This window comes from Tachypleus tridentatus, chromosome 6, assembly GCF_004210375.1.
Source record: "Tachypleus tridentatus isolate NWPU-2018 chromosome 6, ASM421037v1, whole genome shotgun sequence".
In the NCBI taxonomy this organism is placed as follows: Eukaryota; Metazoa; Arthropoda; class Merostomata; order Xiphosura; family Limulidae; genus Tachypleus; species Tachypleus tridentatus.
In genome coordinates this window covers 133,696,771-133,713,555 of record NC_134830.1, presented here as the reverse complement: position 1 = coordinate 133,713,555, position 16,785 = coordinate 133,696,771, and the positions used below count along the sequence as shown (strand labels likewise).

Here is a 16,785-nt window from a genome sequence, read left to right as displayed (position 1 = left end):
TTAGAAATTAATTAAATAGTTTTTATATAACCAAAAATTAAAAAAGAACAGATTGTAATATTGTATGTTTAATCATATTAATAGAAAACATTATAAAGAAAGGTTTTAATGGGCACTGAAAGCTCAAAGAAAAATAAATAACACAATAATTTCTATAATAATAATATACAAACACCGATCATCTGTAATTTATTAATTTAATGACAACACGGAGGAGTTGATGTTATTACTTACTGCTGCGTGATCACTGAAACTGAAGAGGCTTTCTTTAGTAAAGAGTTTGTAAACTGTGGTGCCGGAATCGAGAATTTTTAAGTTTCCAAGAAGTGTGTGGTGGGTTTTTACCCTCACTGTATTATGGATATAAGACTTGGGTAGATTTCCGTTTCGAGTTGAAATTCTCGTGTACGAGTATTTCAAGGCGTCATAGTTCTATTAATATGAGTAGTTTTACAGGTACCAGGGGAATATTACTAAACGACCCACAGTGCATAAGGTTGGATAGAGTAGCTTTGGTTGTAAACAAGTTTTGAATTCCAAATATTGACTTAAAATATTAAACGTTGTTTAATTTACGAGTATTATGTTTGGAACATTTTTTGAATTTTACTTTAAGACTACTGTTTGCCCGTGAAAGGAGTGTTATAAACTACTATTATAGATACTTGGAGACAATGTTTCGCTTCTTGGTATGTTTCATTTGACTTGTTAAAAATGTTCATGTGATAGAGTGTAAGAAATTAAGAAGATACAATTACTTTGTAATGTATCATGAATGTCTGAAAATTATGAGTAAAGAACGTATGTTGTATACTTTGCTTAGGAGATTTAGAACAAATTTATGCTTGAAGGAGCCTGGTAATAAACCGTCCAAACAAGCGTATAAACCAGTAAATATTTTTTTTTTACAATAAAGAGTTGTGGCACTAAAATTATTCACTTTATTTACGTAGACGACGGAATAAAACTGATTTGTTGTTATATACCATTTCGAGAGGCCCGACAAGGCCAGGTGGGTTAAAGCGTTCGACTCGTAATCTGAGGGTCGGGTTTCGAATCCCCGTCGCATCAAACATGCTCGCCTTTTCAGCCGTGGGGGCGTTATTATGTGACAATCTAACTATTTGTTGGTAAAATAGTATCTCAATAGTTGTCTGTGGGTGGTTATATTTATATTTTTAAACTTGGTAGTCGTTTAGGTTTTAAAGACCTTAGAGGGGGAAACCCCAAAGGCAAACGTGGGGCGCTCAGAAACTTTTGTTTCTTTTCAGCTTCACATGTGTATGACGGTTAAAGTCATATTGAAGAGTAAGGTAAAAGCTTGGTTTGTTTTTATCTTGGTTGATTTCTGGTAGTCAATTTGGGGTTAGTTGGATGTAGCTGTAATGAAGACCAGTTAAGCCAGAGGAGAACAGGAAGAACGAGCTATATTGTGATAGGTAAAAATAACGTCACGAGCTGGGGGAAGCAGAGAAGGGAAAGAGATAACTGTAGATGCTGCATGAATTAAAGAAATGAAGGAAGGTATAGGTTATCATTAGTTGCCTTTTTTCTAGTCTTACACTGCTAAAGTAGGGACGGCTAGCGCAGATATCCCTTGAGTAGCGTTGCACGAAATTCAAAAACATACAAACAAACAATACCACCTCACATGCAAAAATGTATATATGAACGTTTTGAATTTAGATATTCTGAAAACTTCTTACGGTGATTTATGTTGTGAAAGGTTAAAAAATGGATTGTCAACGTTTATTATTCTGTAAAGTGCAGACAGTAATAAACCATTAACTTTCATAATAAGAGAAAAATACATTCGTAAGGATCGGACCTAGGTGTGATCCGTTGGCCAGTGCGTCTATATGGTGATAAGAATGACTATTAAAAATTGAAAGATTGTTCTTGAGGGACAATTTAAGAAACTATTCCGATTTTTTGTCGGTTACAGAGAGCATCTTTGGTTGGGAATAATAACTCTTGGTTAGATTGTTTCCTCAAGTGGAATGTTGTTGAATAAATACTGAATAGGCCCGGCATGGCCAAGCGTGTTAAGGCGTGCGACTCGTAATCTGAGGGTCGCGGGTTCGCATCCCCATCGCGCCAAACATGCTCGCTCTTTCAGCCGTGGGGGCGTTATAATGTACGGCCAATCCCACTATTCGTTGGTAAAAGAGTAGCCCAATAGTTGGCGGTGGGTGGTGATGACTAGCTGCCTTCCCTCTAGTCTTACACTGCTAAATTAGGGACGGCTAGCGCAGATAGCCCTCGTGTAGCTTTGTGCGAAATTCAAAAACAAACAAACAAACAAATACTGAATAATAAAACTGGCCATAGCAAATTAAGCAAAGAAAAAAGTCTGAGAACAAATTAGTTCTCAGCAGGTTTAATGCAATACAAGACACTTAAGTTTTTAGGCGTGGGAACCGAGAGTAGGTAGAATAGGTCTCGATGTTTAACCATTTTTGTGCAGTTTCTGTAAGCCATACATAAAACTAGAGCGGGAACCTGTAGAATAAAGTTCTATAAAAGTGGTGTCAGCCATGGGTTTACAGTTTTTGAAATACCTTAAAGTCCGTTGAAGATTTTACTCACCCTTGAGAGTAAACCTAAGCCAATCGTTATCGATTGATTTAATCTTCTTTCTATAAGTTAAAATACCTTCCAGTTTGAAAATGTAATCAGTTATGTTAAAATAACAACACCTTCACCTTTATCTGGCTGGATAGATAACAACAATGTTCCGGTTACTGGAAGAGGAGAAGGGTTTGTGTTTTTTTACGTTTATTTTACGGATTGAAGCTGTAAAAGGAAAACGGGTCACCCAGTGGCTCAGCGGTATGTCTGCGGACTTACAACGCTAAAAACCTGGTTTCGATACCCGTGGTGGGCAGAGCACAGATAGCCCATTGTGTAGCTTTGTGCTTAATTCAAAACAAAACAACAAAGGAAGACGGTGTCGCATATATAAATCTAGGTTTGATGTGTTATCTTTGTTAAAACTAGGAAATGTTTCAAGAATCTTACAGATACATTCAAATGGGAAAAAAGTAATTTTAGAAACTAAGTTCGTGAGTAGGTTGACAAAAATGTAAATCTTTTGATAGAGCAGTTTAACATTGTTCATTCAAAGTAGGATTCCTAAAATTAAAAATAACATTTATGTCCCTTGATTTTCTCAATGAAATTAATTTGTTTAGCTGGATCTTCTAGTTCTGTTCAAGTCTGGTGATTGTTCTCAGGTTCAGATCTTCAATCAGATTGGCGAGATGATGATTATTGATACACAAAATGTTGCTCTTAAGTTTAAGACTTGTTACAATATGTTAATCTGTTAGAGCTGTTTTAAGTAAGAATATTATGATTTTTTTTAGTTTTAACGTGATGATGGAGTTTTGTGTGTGATTTTTGCAATCTACTTTTGGCTTATTAATTGACAATTTACTTTTGAAGCTATTTTACTATATATATATTTATTTATAATGTCGAATAGTTAACGCGATCATCTTGATTGACCTGAAGGACCAACGTAATAGACATTTTATTTGTGTGTTGAATTATGGAACAAAATGCAAATCTCGCGAGGGGTAATTTAAAACCGCTAATCGGAAAGGAACAACCAGTCATTAGAATTTGACGCTTTCACGGCTACTCTTAACCGAGTAGCAGGATTGACTTTCACCGTTATAATGCACCAATGTGTTCAACAAACTATCACGACTTTGACCTTACAACTCGACACGCTAGTCACTAGAGCAATACTTCTCAACTCGGTGAATGGAACACCTGAAGGTTAATGATATCAGAATCAGGTTATGTCTGTTTGAAGTTACTCTCAAAACTATACAATACTCTGCTCACCACGAGTATCGAAACCAGGTTTTTAGCCGCTGGGCCACTGGAAGCTCAGAATCATGGTAAATGAGTATTATACACCAAATTCAAGAGAAAAAACAACACTACATATTATTATTATTATTCATTGTAATTGTAGTTTGATGTACGTTTAAGTTGTAGTAAAGAATTTTATCTTTTTTTCGAACTGGGGTGAGTTAGCTGCTGTGAAGAACTTATAGGTTGAACGATATTGAAAAAGGTTGAGAGGCGCTGATATAGACCATGTCCATCTGTACAATTATTAGAATAAAAAAGGACACGGGCTCGGTATGGCCGGATGGTTAAGGTACTCAACTCGTAATCTGAGGGTCGCAGGTTCGAATCCCTGTCACACCAAACATGTTCGCCCTTTCAACCGTTGGGACGTTATAATGTTACGGTCAGTCCCATTATTCGTTGGTAAAAGAGTAGCCAAGAGTTGGCGGTAGGTGATGACACGCTATAGTCTTCCCTATAGTCTTACACTGCAAAATTAGGGACGGCTAGCACAGATAGTCCTTGTGTAGCTTTGCGCGAAATTCAAAACAAACCAAATCAAAAAAGGACACTTTAGACATGGTACTATAATGGAACTCTTGTTTATATGATACTGGAAAAAAACATTTTTATTACGCAATGGGCAACCCCCAACTTAGCAAAATTTTTATACTGTGTGTATGTAGATTTGCAATGAGACTTCTGATTTTCCCGTTTCCCGTTGTGGAGAACTTCACTTTTCTCTATTCTCAGAGTGTAGATATGACGTCATGAATACGTCACACGCAGATCTAACGCACTGGCGTCATCTACATAAATATAATAGTAATGTCTGTTGTATGTCCATGTAAATACTTTGCATGCTGTGGATTGGTCTTCACCAAAATTGGTATGGAGGTTAATTAGATCCATGGAGAAATACACACAGATTTTCAATTTTGCATTGTTCGGTTTTCACAAGTGTTTCTGCGAGGTGTTTTTACCACTGCTTCGCCCCCCACACGATGGATCTTCACCCCATTGGACATGAAGACTTGTTGAGTCCATGAGTAGATAAATGCTAATTTACGATTTCACATTTTGCGTGTTGCTGTTTTTGTGGGCGTTTTGGTTTCTTTAAAATTATCTATATAAAAAAAAACTTGTTGTGTCCCAAGATAACTTTTCATTAATCATGAATTTTCATAACTTCCGTTCAGGGTACAGGCACCCCGGCTAGTTTTACATAATTTATACTTGTATTACTTGCTAAACCTGTTTAACAATATTTATATCTGCCATAGCAATGAGCCTTGATTTTAAACACTAACTTGACAAGGAACTTTATATATATAAACAAGTGGCACATTTTGTTTGAGAATAAAATGATAGATTCAGTTTTTTGCTTTAAGCATTCTACAGAAATTTTTTTTCGATTCCAGTTTTATTTATCATGCTGTACAAAACCGTATACTTCATTTTTATCTTACGTTTTCATGAATAAAGTAATTTTTTTGCACGAAAACTGTCTTTTGATAACAAGTTGACCTTGACATTTGAATGTATTTGTCTTAAGTCCAGTTTATTATGTTGGATATTATGTGCTACAAACCATAAACTGCTTTGACAAGTAATCCTTTTTAAACAAATAAATCTGAAACAGGTTTTTCGCAATCATTTTGTTGCTCATAGTCTCATTCTAGAAATCAATTATAGAAAGACAAGTGTCACGTTTTTTTTATTTATCTTTAGTTAAAAACTGCTTATATAATGTTGTGAAAGAAGGTTATCTTTACACAAAAGTTGAAATATTAGTAAATAATTTCTTTTTAAAATAGAACAAAGCACGTGACCTTTATACATCCTTATTGTTTTTACTTGTTTGGTTTGTTTTTTGAATTTCGCGCAAAGCTACACGAGGGTAAAACTAGAGGCAAGGCAGTAGTCATCATCGCCTACCGCCATCTCTTAAACTACTCTTTTACCAACGAATAATGGGAATGAGCGTCGCATTATAATGCCCCCACGGCTGAAAGGGCAAGCATGTTTGGTGCGACGGAGATTCGAACCCGCGACCCTCAGATTACGAGTCGAACGCATTAGCCCACCTGGCCATGTCGGGCCTTTGTTTTTTACTGCTTTCTTCGACACATTTCCAATGTAGCATGACAGGAATCATGACTTCTAAAGAAATAAATTATTTACTAGTGACATTGGCCCGGCATGGGCAAGCGTGTTAAGACGTGCGAGTGGTAATCTGAAGGTCGCGGGTTCGCATCCCCGTAGCGCCAAACATGCTCGCCCTTTCAGCCGTGGGGGCGTTATAATAAGACGGTCAATCCCACTATTCGTTGGTGAAAGAGTAGCCCTAGAGTGATGACTAGCTGCCTTCTCTCTAGTCTTACACTACTAACTTAGGGGCGGCTAGCACAGATAGCCCTCGAGTAGCTTTGTGTGAAATTCAAAAAACAAACAAACAAAAACTAATGACATTATTCTCCTCCCAGTAATAAAAAGCTATTTTTATAAAACATTTTGAACTTTATGAATACATGTTTAAGATAACTATGATTACGATTAACCTTTCACCCCAAGGTCAGTTATGAAACTTCCAGCTTAGTTTTTCATTTTGTATTTATTTAGTTATTACAAAGCGTTTCATTCTTTCGCGATATTTCTGTTGTTTTTTTCGGGAATGAATTAATTGATTAATTCGCGTCTACCAACATTCATTTCTGCAGGAACCCCACAGAAACACAAACGGTCTTTCAAATATTAAAAAACAAAACATATTCTGTTAATATTTAAGACTGGGATGAGGATCTTGGTGAATCCCATCCCAGGAATCAAATTACACCACCTTTGATTTTCCACTATGTATTTTATCCTGGGATCTTTAGTTTCTTACCCACAGTTCGTAGAGTCGTTGTGGTCATCTATTCGTCTTAGAAGTCGACAATAATTTGTTCCCAATATTTAAAATTTGTTTTTTTTTTAACCGAGTTGGCGACTGACGACGAATGGTTGTTTTGTACTCAGAAGCAAGAACAGTTTTAGGCTTAAAATTTGCTATGCTCTTAGAATCTTAATACGATAATAAAACAGAACCACTGAATTCTTTATCGTTTTTATTTGTCAAGCCCAAAGATACACAAGGAGTTACATGTTCTCGGCCATTGTTTTAAAATCAGTTGTTTTGAAACTTCCCACAATTCATTTGTAAAAGAGTAGGCCAAGAGTTGGCAGTAAGTGGTGATAACTAGTTACCTTCTCTCTACTCTTACACGGCTAAATTAGACACGTCTAATGCAGATATCTCTCGTGTAGCTTTGCTCGAAATCCTAAACAAAAAACAAAGTCTTGGTGAATCAGCAGTAAATTTACGAACTTGAAACGCTAAAATCTCAGGCTAATTACCATGCGGTGGACAAAGCGTAGATAATATTTTGTGTAGTTTACACTAAAATAAGTCCCCCGCTGGTAGAGCGGTAAGTCTACGGATTTACAATGCTAAAATCAGAGGTTCGATTTTCCTCGGTGGATTCAGCAGATAGGCTGATGTGGCTTTGCTATAAGAAAACACACATATACACTAAAATAAACTTTAATTATTAATACACTTGTCTTCATTGAACACTGACATTATAATGTCCCTAATATAGTGTGTCAAAACTGAGAGCATTTTCTTTAAAATTAAACCTTCAAAAACAATACTTTCAAAACTCTTGGCGTCCTAAAACCCTACCTGCACACACTCATTGTAAAATAGCACTCAACATTAAAATTCGGTTAACAAATGAAAGACAGTACACGTCGAATTTCTTACAATCCTTTTTATCGTTGGTGGTCTAACACTTATTAGCCTGCATCTTTAAGTATGGTACCATTAAAGGTAATCTGTATAAAACATCAGTTACATCTACTGTTGTAATGTACTTTTTGGTATTTAAAACATGTCGCTGCGTATCTTTTAGTTTGTCACCAATAGAAAGTTCTACTACCTTAATATTCACTATTGCCATTACACGCGGCTATATCTGAAACATATAAAATGTTGGCGTGGTATATAGTGTAATAATTTCAGATAAAGCTTATCTCCGAACAGCTATCAGACAGGCTAACCCGCAAATAACAGATGAGTACATCAAGAAATAAAGGAAACGTTTTGTACTTGATGACTTCACTTAGTTCTAAGTTACGTGTGAAATGAAACTGGTTACGTTTTAATAACAGCGCAAACAATCTTTATCTGTACGAAACAAAATCAGTGTTCATTCCTGCATAGAAAAGTGCACGACTGCACCTATTGGTTCAGTAAGTAGTTCATGACCTTTCCATCTACCTCTGCTGAACTAGTCACAATAAAATCTAAGTAGCGATGAACTAAAAAAAAGCACACCTGAATTCAAGAAGTAAACACCCCTGTTAAAAACTTGCATTTTTAAAAAAATAACAATTATTTTATACAAAATTCTAAAAATGGGTCTGTTTCTAGTCTCAAAATTACAGTAGAATACAAATAAGTTAGTGTACAGGATAAAAATTAGAAAAAAACAAACAAAACAAAACCCAATTACACTGGAAACAGACCTAAATATGACGTTGTTTCCAGTCTCAAAATTACAATAAGATACAAATAGTTCGCGTGCAGAATAAAAATAAGTAAAAAAAACCAATGAAACTGTTTCAAAACAGTCTCATTCCTCGAACTGTGTATAAATTAAACGTTGTTTTTTAAAATATGCAAGTTTTTAACATTGAAAATTATACAAATGCCAAGGAATTTTAAAATGGTAAACGCCCCTCTTTATCCGCCATTACATTTGTTCTCTCATTAGTTCATGGCCTAGCGCGTTAAGGCGTGCGCTTCGTAATCTGAGGGTCGCGTGTTCGCGCCCGAGTCGCGCCAAACATGCTCGCCCTCCCAGCCGTGGGGGCGTTATAATGTGACGGTCAATCCCACTTTTCGTTGGTAAAAGAGTAGCCCAAGAGTTGGCGGTGGGTGGTGATGACTAGCTGCCTTCCCTCTAGTCTTACACTGCTAAATTAGGGACGGCCAGCACAGATAGCCCTCGAGTAGCTTTGTGCGAAATTCCAAAAACAAACAAACAAACAAAGTCTCATTAGTTACTTGTATCGTTCATACAACGTTAAAATCAGCCAGCAAAGGATATTACAGCATAAATTCTTTCAACCAGAATGGTATGTGTTGCTGCAACATACACTTGGCAGAAGAAGCATTACCTACTGTAGAAACAGAACAACAACATCAAGGCAGTCTCAACAACTTTTGGAGCCACAGTTACAATGTGAAAACTAAATAATTGATAAATTTTTAAAATCTTTATGTTGCTAAAGCAGGCATAAAACATATAATCTGCTTGCATACTATACTTTTCCTCACTTCTCTGTATCAGGTTTGTCCCCAGCTGATAATTAAACGTAACTTTAAAGTCAGTACATTTTAAACTCGCAACATACGCTACATGGCCAAAAGTATGTGGACACCCGACCATCACACGTACATGTGCTTGTTGAACATCTCATTTCAAAGCCTTGGGCATTAATGTGGATTTAGTCCCACCTTTGCTGCTATAACAACCTCCACTCTTCTGGGATGGCTTTTCACGAGATATTGGAACATGGCTGCAGGGATTCGCTGCTATTCAGCCACAAGAGCATTAGTGATGTCGGGCGAGAAGGTCTGGCTCGCAGCTGGCATTCCAATTCACCCCAAAGGAGTTCGATGTAATTGAGGTCAGGGATCTGTGCAGGTCAGTCAAGTTCTTCCACACCAACCTCGGTAAACAATGTCTTTATGGACCTCGCTTTGTGCACAGGATCATTGTCGTGCTGAAACAAAAAAGACCTTCTCCAAACTGTTGCCACAAAATTGGAAGCACACAATTCTCTAGAATGTCATAGCATGCTGTGGCATTAATATTTCACTTTACTGGGACTAAAGAGTCTAGCTCAAACAATGAAAAACAGCCCCATACCATTATTTCTCCTCCACAAAATTTTACAGTTGGTGCTATGCATTTAGACAGGTAGTATTCTTCTGGCATCTGCCAAACCCAGATTCGTCCATCAGACTATCAGATAGCAAAGCGTGATTCATCACTCTTGAGAACACATTTCCACTGCTCCAGAGTCCAATAGCGGTGTGCTTTACACCACTCCAGCCAATGCTTGGCATTACGCGTGGTTACCTTAGGCTTATGTGCGACTGTTCGGCCATGGAAACCCATTTTATGAAGCTCCCGACGAACAAATCTTGTGCTGATGTTGCTTCCAGAGGCAGTTTGGAACTCGATAGTGAGCGTTGTAACTGTGGACAGATGATTTTTATGCTCTACGCGCTTCAGCACTCGGATGTCCGGTACAGTGAGCTTGTGTGGTCCAGCACTTACAGTTGACCGGAGCAGCTCCAGCAGGACAAAAATTTGACGAACGGACTTGTTGGAAAGATGGCCTCCTATGACAGTGCCACGTTGAAAGTCACTGAGCTCTTCAGTACGACCCGTCCTACTACCAGTGTTTGTCTATGGGGATTGCATAGTTGTATGCTTGATTTTATGCACCTGTTAGCAATGGGTGTGGATGAAATAACTGAACCCACTACTTAGAAGGGGTTTCCACATACTTTTAGCCATGTAGTGTATGTATGAAGCTTGTTAAGTTTTCATTATTCCTAAGAGCATATACTCACCAACTGGATGGTATAAACCTTTAACAATAAATTACACTTAAACACATTAATAGCAAATCAGGTCCTTTTAGAATAAAAAAACAATCCTTTAACATTTAAATACATAAAATATCTGTCAACACAGGACAGATACAGACAAATACGCTTACAAAGATAATAACAAGATATCAAAAAAAGAGAAGTTTACCATTTGTGACAAATAATAAAACTACTTTATTAAAGAATACTTACCCCGTTTAGAAGAGAGTAGTCTAACACACTAAACATTAAAATAACTCGTATAAATAGTCTCCTCTTGGGCAGCTATTTACGCTAGTAATTGCTAATCGTGGTATTTATACCTCAATGAAAAAATTAGAAGAAATTGAGCATTTTATGAAAAAGGATTTTCGGGAAAGTACTGCACGGGAAAAGTGTTATAACTGTGCTGATACGTGCTGTAATGTTTTTATTGGTGTCCTTTATTGAAAAATAACTTTTTTTTTTTCTGGAACTCCATTATTTTAGTGCTACATTCACAAGCCTGGCATGGCCAAGTTGGTTAAGGCGTTCGACTCGTAATCTGAGGGTCACGGGATCGAATACCGGTTGCACCAAACATGCTCGCCCTTTCAACCGTAGGGATGTTATAATGTGATTGTCAATCCCACTATTCGTTGGTAAAAGAGTAGCCCAAGAGTTGGCAATGGGTGATGATGACTAGCTGCCTTCCCTCTAGCCTTACACTGCTAAGTTATGGACGGCTAGCACAGATAGCCCTCGTGAATCTTTGCGCGAAATTCAAAACAAACAAACTATATTTACAAATTAAATCAACAAAGGTATAATCAGGCCCTCACGTATAGCCCTAGTGAATGTCGTGTTCTTGTTGTGAGAAGAGTACTTTGAATCACAGTTGTGTTCTATTATATAAAACTGGTTGTTGTACATACAACAGCTATTTTTATAATTGTCTGAATCTTGAATACCCAAAGTGTGAAACTTTTTGAGTGTGTTTGTTTATGGTGCCATTCAATAAATGATGCCACATTGTATTTATTATTTAGGTCACATACATAGATGCATGAGTACACTCTGCGTCCATTATAGTAACTTATTAAATGAAACTAAAAAAAAAGAAGAAAAAAAACTTTCCACTAAAATAGAACTTTTAAAACAACAAAATATACAATCAGACAAAATAAAACTTTTATTGAAAGAAAATATACAAATGTGTGTGTGTGTTTTTCGTATAGCAAAGCCACAAACCCCTGATTCTAGCGTTGTAAATCCGGAGACATACCGCTGTACTAGCGGGGGGCAAATATACAACTAACTCTAGATAAACAAATCTATATATAATTGGTTTGTTTGTATTTCGCGGAAAGCTACATGAGGGTTAGCTGCGCTAGCCGTCCCTACTTTTGCAGGGTAAGAGTAGAGGAAAGGCAGCTAGTCATTCCCACCCACCGCCAACTCTTGGGCTACCGTCACATTATAACGCCCCCACGGCAGAAATGGCGAACATGTTTGGTGTGACGGAGATTTGAACCCATGGCTCGAGTGCCTTAACCATTTGGCCATGCTTGGCTAGATATAACTGAAAAAATAAACCTTTTATACAGAAATACGTTGACAATATTAAAAAAAAAAAGAAATTAAACATTTAAACCAATTAAAAGAAACCACTATGAAAATAACTATGCGCAAATACTTGGGAATTTCCATTAGTTGTGTAATGTACACACTGAAGAAAAGTTTTATAAATGAAAAATAATAGACAACACATAATTACCCAGCTCGCACTGGCTGTAACTTCTTGAGCACACTACAGGTATATATTTCTTCTTATATCTAAGCCACTGTCTGTATATTTTATTCACTACTGATAATTTCGTCTGCTCGTCAATATTTCAACTCAATTAAGTCGAAGTATTTTCTGTAATATACAACAGTAAAATATTTTAGAACAACTTATAAAACTATCTTCTGAAACAAAAGGTATGTAAAACGTTTTTCTTTCCAGTCTTATATGAGCCCTTGTTACTGTTATTTCCTCCATGAAAATTATTTGCCTGCTGAAAATTTTAATGTCAAAACTGAAACATCCTCTTGCTAGTATTAGTGAAAATATTTAGTACACTGAATTTTCAAATAATTCCTTCCAATTCAATTATCACAGTTAACCTCACGCTTGTCAGTTTTTAAAAACTACGATAAAATCCTTGGTCTCCAGTCTCTTGCTATGAATGAGCTTTTCAGAAGAAATGCAATTTTCTTGTATTTTGTTGATTCAGCATACTTCCCATATAAATAGGTGCATCAATATAGTGAGTAAATGGTAACATGCTCTATATTATTTTCACTACTCAACTAGATAATGGTTAAAATAGTGGGAAAAGTTTCACATCAAATAATTTACTCAGTGGCTTGGAATACGGAGGATCACAACGTTTTTTCAAACACTGACGTTTCCAATCACATAATTATCCTAACTGTTAAGATGTTAAGCTGAAATCATACAATGTAATGCATGCGTTTTAATGTGCGTCAGTTGGTACCTGGGAAAACAAAGAGACAGATATCATTACTAACCAACAGCAAAGCAAGGAACACTAATGCATTTCAATCATTGGTTGCAAAACCTTATGAGTGTCTTAGTTTTGTCAGTGGGTAATCACTGTTTTCTCTATCAAGGAAACAGATGTAAATAGCAGAGTTCATACTCCATTGGAACATCACTCATAATTGGTGCTATGTTGCTCAGGCTGATGAAAACCTGAAAGTTCTGATGAAACTTCCCAAGTCATCTTGGATTCGACAAGTTCTAATTAATGTTGACAAATTTCGGTTCTTTTCATTTTCCTAAATTTTTCCTCTTAATCGTGATGAAAGCTTCTACTTCTATATTAAACAATTATTTCGGTACAAACATCCTTTAAACTCTTGAAATCAACATAGAAATCAACCAAGAGCCAGTACGCACATTAATAAAAACAAAAATTGTGCAATATATCTTTGTTATGAAACAAACGTTTCTTTTTTCTACTGTTAGCTATTATAATTTACCTCGAATGAGCTTCGAATTTATTATGTTACGTATTATAATTTAAAATATCCTAAAATTAGTTAAACTGGAATATAAATTTAGAAGTTAATTAAATGTAAAAATGTATCAAATTTATGATGTTCGCCAACAATATTGATACACAGTTTTCTTACCCAGTACAAATATATTTTAATGTACAAAAGAATAATACAGTTTATAATAACAGTTATTATAAATAGTTAATACAGATAATGATCTAGAATCAAAGGTTTCACAAACATAGAACTAATATCAAGTCTTCTTTCTGGCCTGGAACTTCCTCAGTATCTCATCGAAGGTTCACGACGAGCGAATTAATTCTGAATTGGTATAGGTACAATTAATTTAACGGAAAGCTAATTCTCTCTTCACGTGTGAGTTTCTTTGGTTTTTTTTCAGCTGAAGTTGTACATTGTCTTTGTAGAAATACTAACGTCCGAAGACTGTTTGCTAAAGTTAAACGGTTTGTAATGTTCGAAATCTATAAACGATCCTGGTCAAATATCTGTAGTTTCCAGATTAATAAGTGTGAATCACAATTGTAGCTTCTGAGGTTTATAGTATACCGACTATAGCAAACCAATAATATATACTGTCTCATAGCATGTCGGTTTACAGACGTTAAACAAGGTTCTCGAAATTTCAATTAGCAACAACACTAGCAATCACTAGTACTTTATCTACATACATAGTACAATGTTAATTTTTAGACTCTAGAATCTTCTACAAATTTAGTGAATAAGCAGAAATTTCGAAATGCACATTTAACAGTATACGTTACTTATACTTCTAAATATATATTTACGTAAGTTCCGTGCTAGCTTCTTTCTATATAGTTAAGACAATTAATGGGGTACCATGACATTTATTTCAGACCCTAAATTTTATTATTATTTTCAATGAAGCAGTTCCCTTATGGCATGCCCTTGGTACAAGTATTTGGGATACAAAAGAATAATAAGTATTCTAATCCTGGCTCACTCAGTTGTCAACTGGGATCAGTGACACATTACTATAGTGTTGAAATTTACATTCTGTAATGGCATGGAAGAATTTGCCACATAAAATGGAAAAAATGACAAAATATTCTCTTGTCATAAAACTTTTGCACAGAACTGTGTATCGCTATTTACATAGTATTGTCATAATTCACTTATATACTTTCTTAACATAGTAAGTGGTACTTTTCAAATTATTCAGATCTGCCATTTGATTGTTGAAAAACGAATAACGAGCATTTCGTTGCAACTTTAAATGTCTGTGAAGTTATTCTTACTGTTTGTTGAATTAAATGCAGGTCAACATTTTCACGAAAATTTGCCGTGGATATGTTTGAAACGCTGGTACTCATCAAAGCCTTTATCAATGGAAATGAAAAACACTAAATTTTTCTGGACATGTAAAGAGACCAAATTTACCAAACTTTACTTCCTACAAAAGAGATGATTTGACATCAAGTATTCAGTTGAATATGCACAAGAGGAATTACATGTTCACTAAATTAATAACGCATATATATATATATATATACTTTTATTCCTTAAAAAATATTTTGTTAACAATTATCTCTTCAAGATGATGAAGGTGGTTTCAAAAGATTTTGGTTTGGTTTGTTTCGAATTTCGCGCAAAGATACACGAGGGCTATTTTTGCTAGCCGTCTCTAATTTATCAGTGTAAGACTAGAGGGAAAGCAGCTGGTCATCACCACCCACTGCCAACTCTTGAGCTACTCTTTTACCAATGAATAGTGGGACTGACCATTAAATTAGAAAATTCCCACAGCTGAAAGAATGAACATGTTTGGTGTAATGAAGATTCAAACCTGCAACCCTCGGATTACGAGTCGAGTACCTTAACCACCTGGCCACGCCGGGCCAGTTTTAAAATATCTTCGGCAAACTTATGAAAATTAGTTGTCGGGTTTGTAAGTCAATTGTCGCATTCATTCTTCCCCACAGGCCTAGCATGGCCAAGTGATTGGAGCGTTCGATTTGCAACCTGAAGGTCGCAGGTTTGAATTCCTCTCACTCCAAACATACTCGCCCTTTCAGCCATGGGGGCGTTATAAATTACGGTTAATCTTACTATTCATTGGCAAAATAGTAGCCCAAAAATTGGTGGTAGTTGATGACGACTAGCTGTCTTCCCTCTAGTCTTACACTGCAAAATTAGGGACGACTAGCGCAGATGGTCTTCGTGTAGCTTTGCGCGAAATTAGAAAAACAGACAAGTAAAACAGAATCTGGCTAAATCAAGTAATTAAAATATTTAATTGGAGACTGAAGGACAATCGCAATGATTTAACAAACTAAGACCATTTTATTTGCATAATGAATCTGACTTCAAATATATAGAAAAGTAAGTGGAAAAACATGTTTTAAGATAGTCATGCAGAAGAGTGCTAGTTGATTGTGTTATAATTTAATAACAATTTTATTATCAGTATATGGTTTAGCGTCACAGGGAGAAGCTCGAATTCCTGAGGGCGCTGTGATGATTGTAAGTTATAAGAACGTTATTAGCGAGAAAAAACGTCAGGTAAATTTAAGTTAAACTTAATAAATATAATTGATTAAAAGGTAAAGGTAGGATTATTTTGTATGTTAGTAATCTTTCTTTTTATGTGGCAATTACGAGTCGATTTTGACTTTGCTGGCATTTGTATTTCTATTTAATTTTGAATGTTAATGCGTAATTTGAAAAATCTATTAATAGTAGTTTTGAAGATTAATATTATCTGAAACTAGTAAAAGTGATACACAGTATTGTTAGTAATTAACTTGACTGCACAAACATTAATAAGTTCATTATAATTTATAAGCTGATATCTTTTTCAACACTACATTTGAGATCAGTACCAAAGCATTTCAATCAAAACAAGGATCCCAGTGTGAAGTTGACTACTGATACTACTATTAGTAGTGACAATAGTAATGCATATTTTATGTGTAGCCTGTAAGCCTAAGTATACATTAAGTTCTAAGACTAATTATTCTCTCTCCAGTGCAATATTTAGTAACAATACTATTATTGATAGTAACTTTAAGTAAAATAATAATAATACATTGTGTAAATTAAATACTCTGTTTCTTACTCCAGTAGCAATAATAATTAATACTAATAGTAAATGCAATTTCATATGTAGTAAGTAATGAATC

At 35.6% G+C, this 16,785-nt stretch overlaps 1 protein-coding gene and 1 long non-coding RNA gene across 5 annotated transcripts in view; one reads left to right on the top strand and one right to left on the bottom strand.

Moving 5' to 3' along the window:
• LOC143253715 (uncharacterized) overlaps window positions 1-345 on the bottom strand; it is a 28,967-nt gene extending 28,622 nt beyond the window's left edge. The window contains exon 1 of the long non-coding RNA XR_013029811.1: window positions 235-345. This is a non-coding gene — a long non-coding RNA (uncharacterized LOC143253715). The remainder of the gene's footprint in view (window positions 1-234) is intronic.
• A 122-nt stretch (window positions 346-467) lies between these two features.
• LOC143253710 (uncharacterized) overlaps window positions 468-16,785 on the top strand; it is a 57,508-nt gene continuing 41,190 nt past the window's right edge. Inside the window, exon 1 of one of the 4 annotated variants that reach the window (XM_076507986.1) lies at window positions 468-689. The gene's annotated coding sequence lies outside the window, so the exon portion shown is untranslated. Of the gene's footprint in view, window positions 690-16,029; window positions 16,166-16,785 lie in introns of those variants that run through there. The other 3 variants (XM_076507984.1, XM_076507985.1, XM_076507988.1) reach the window with 3 other exon arrangements.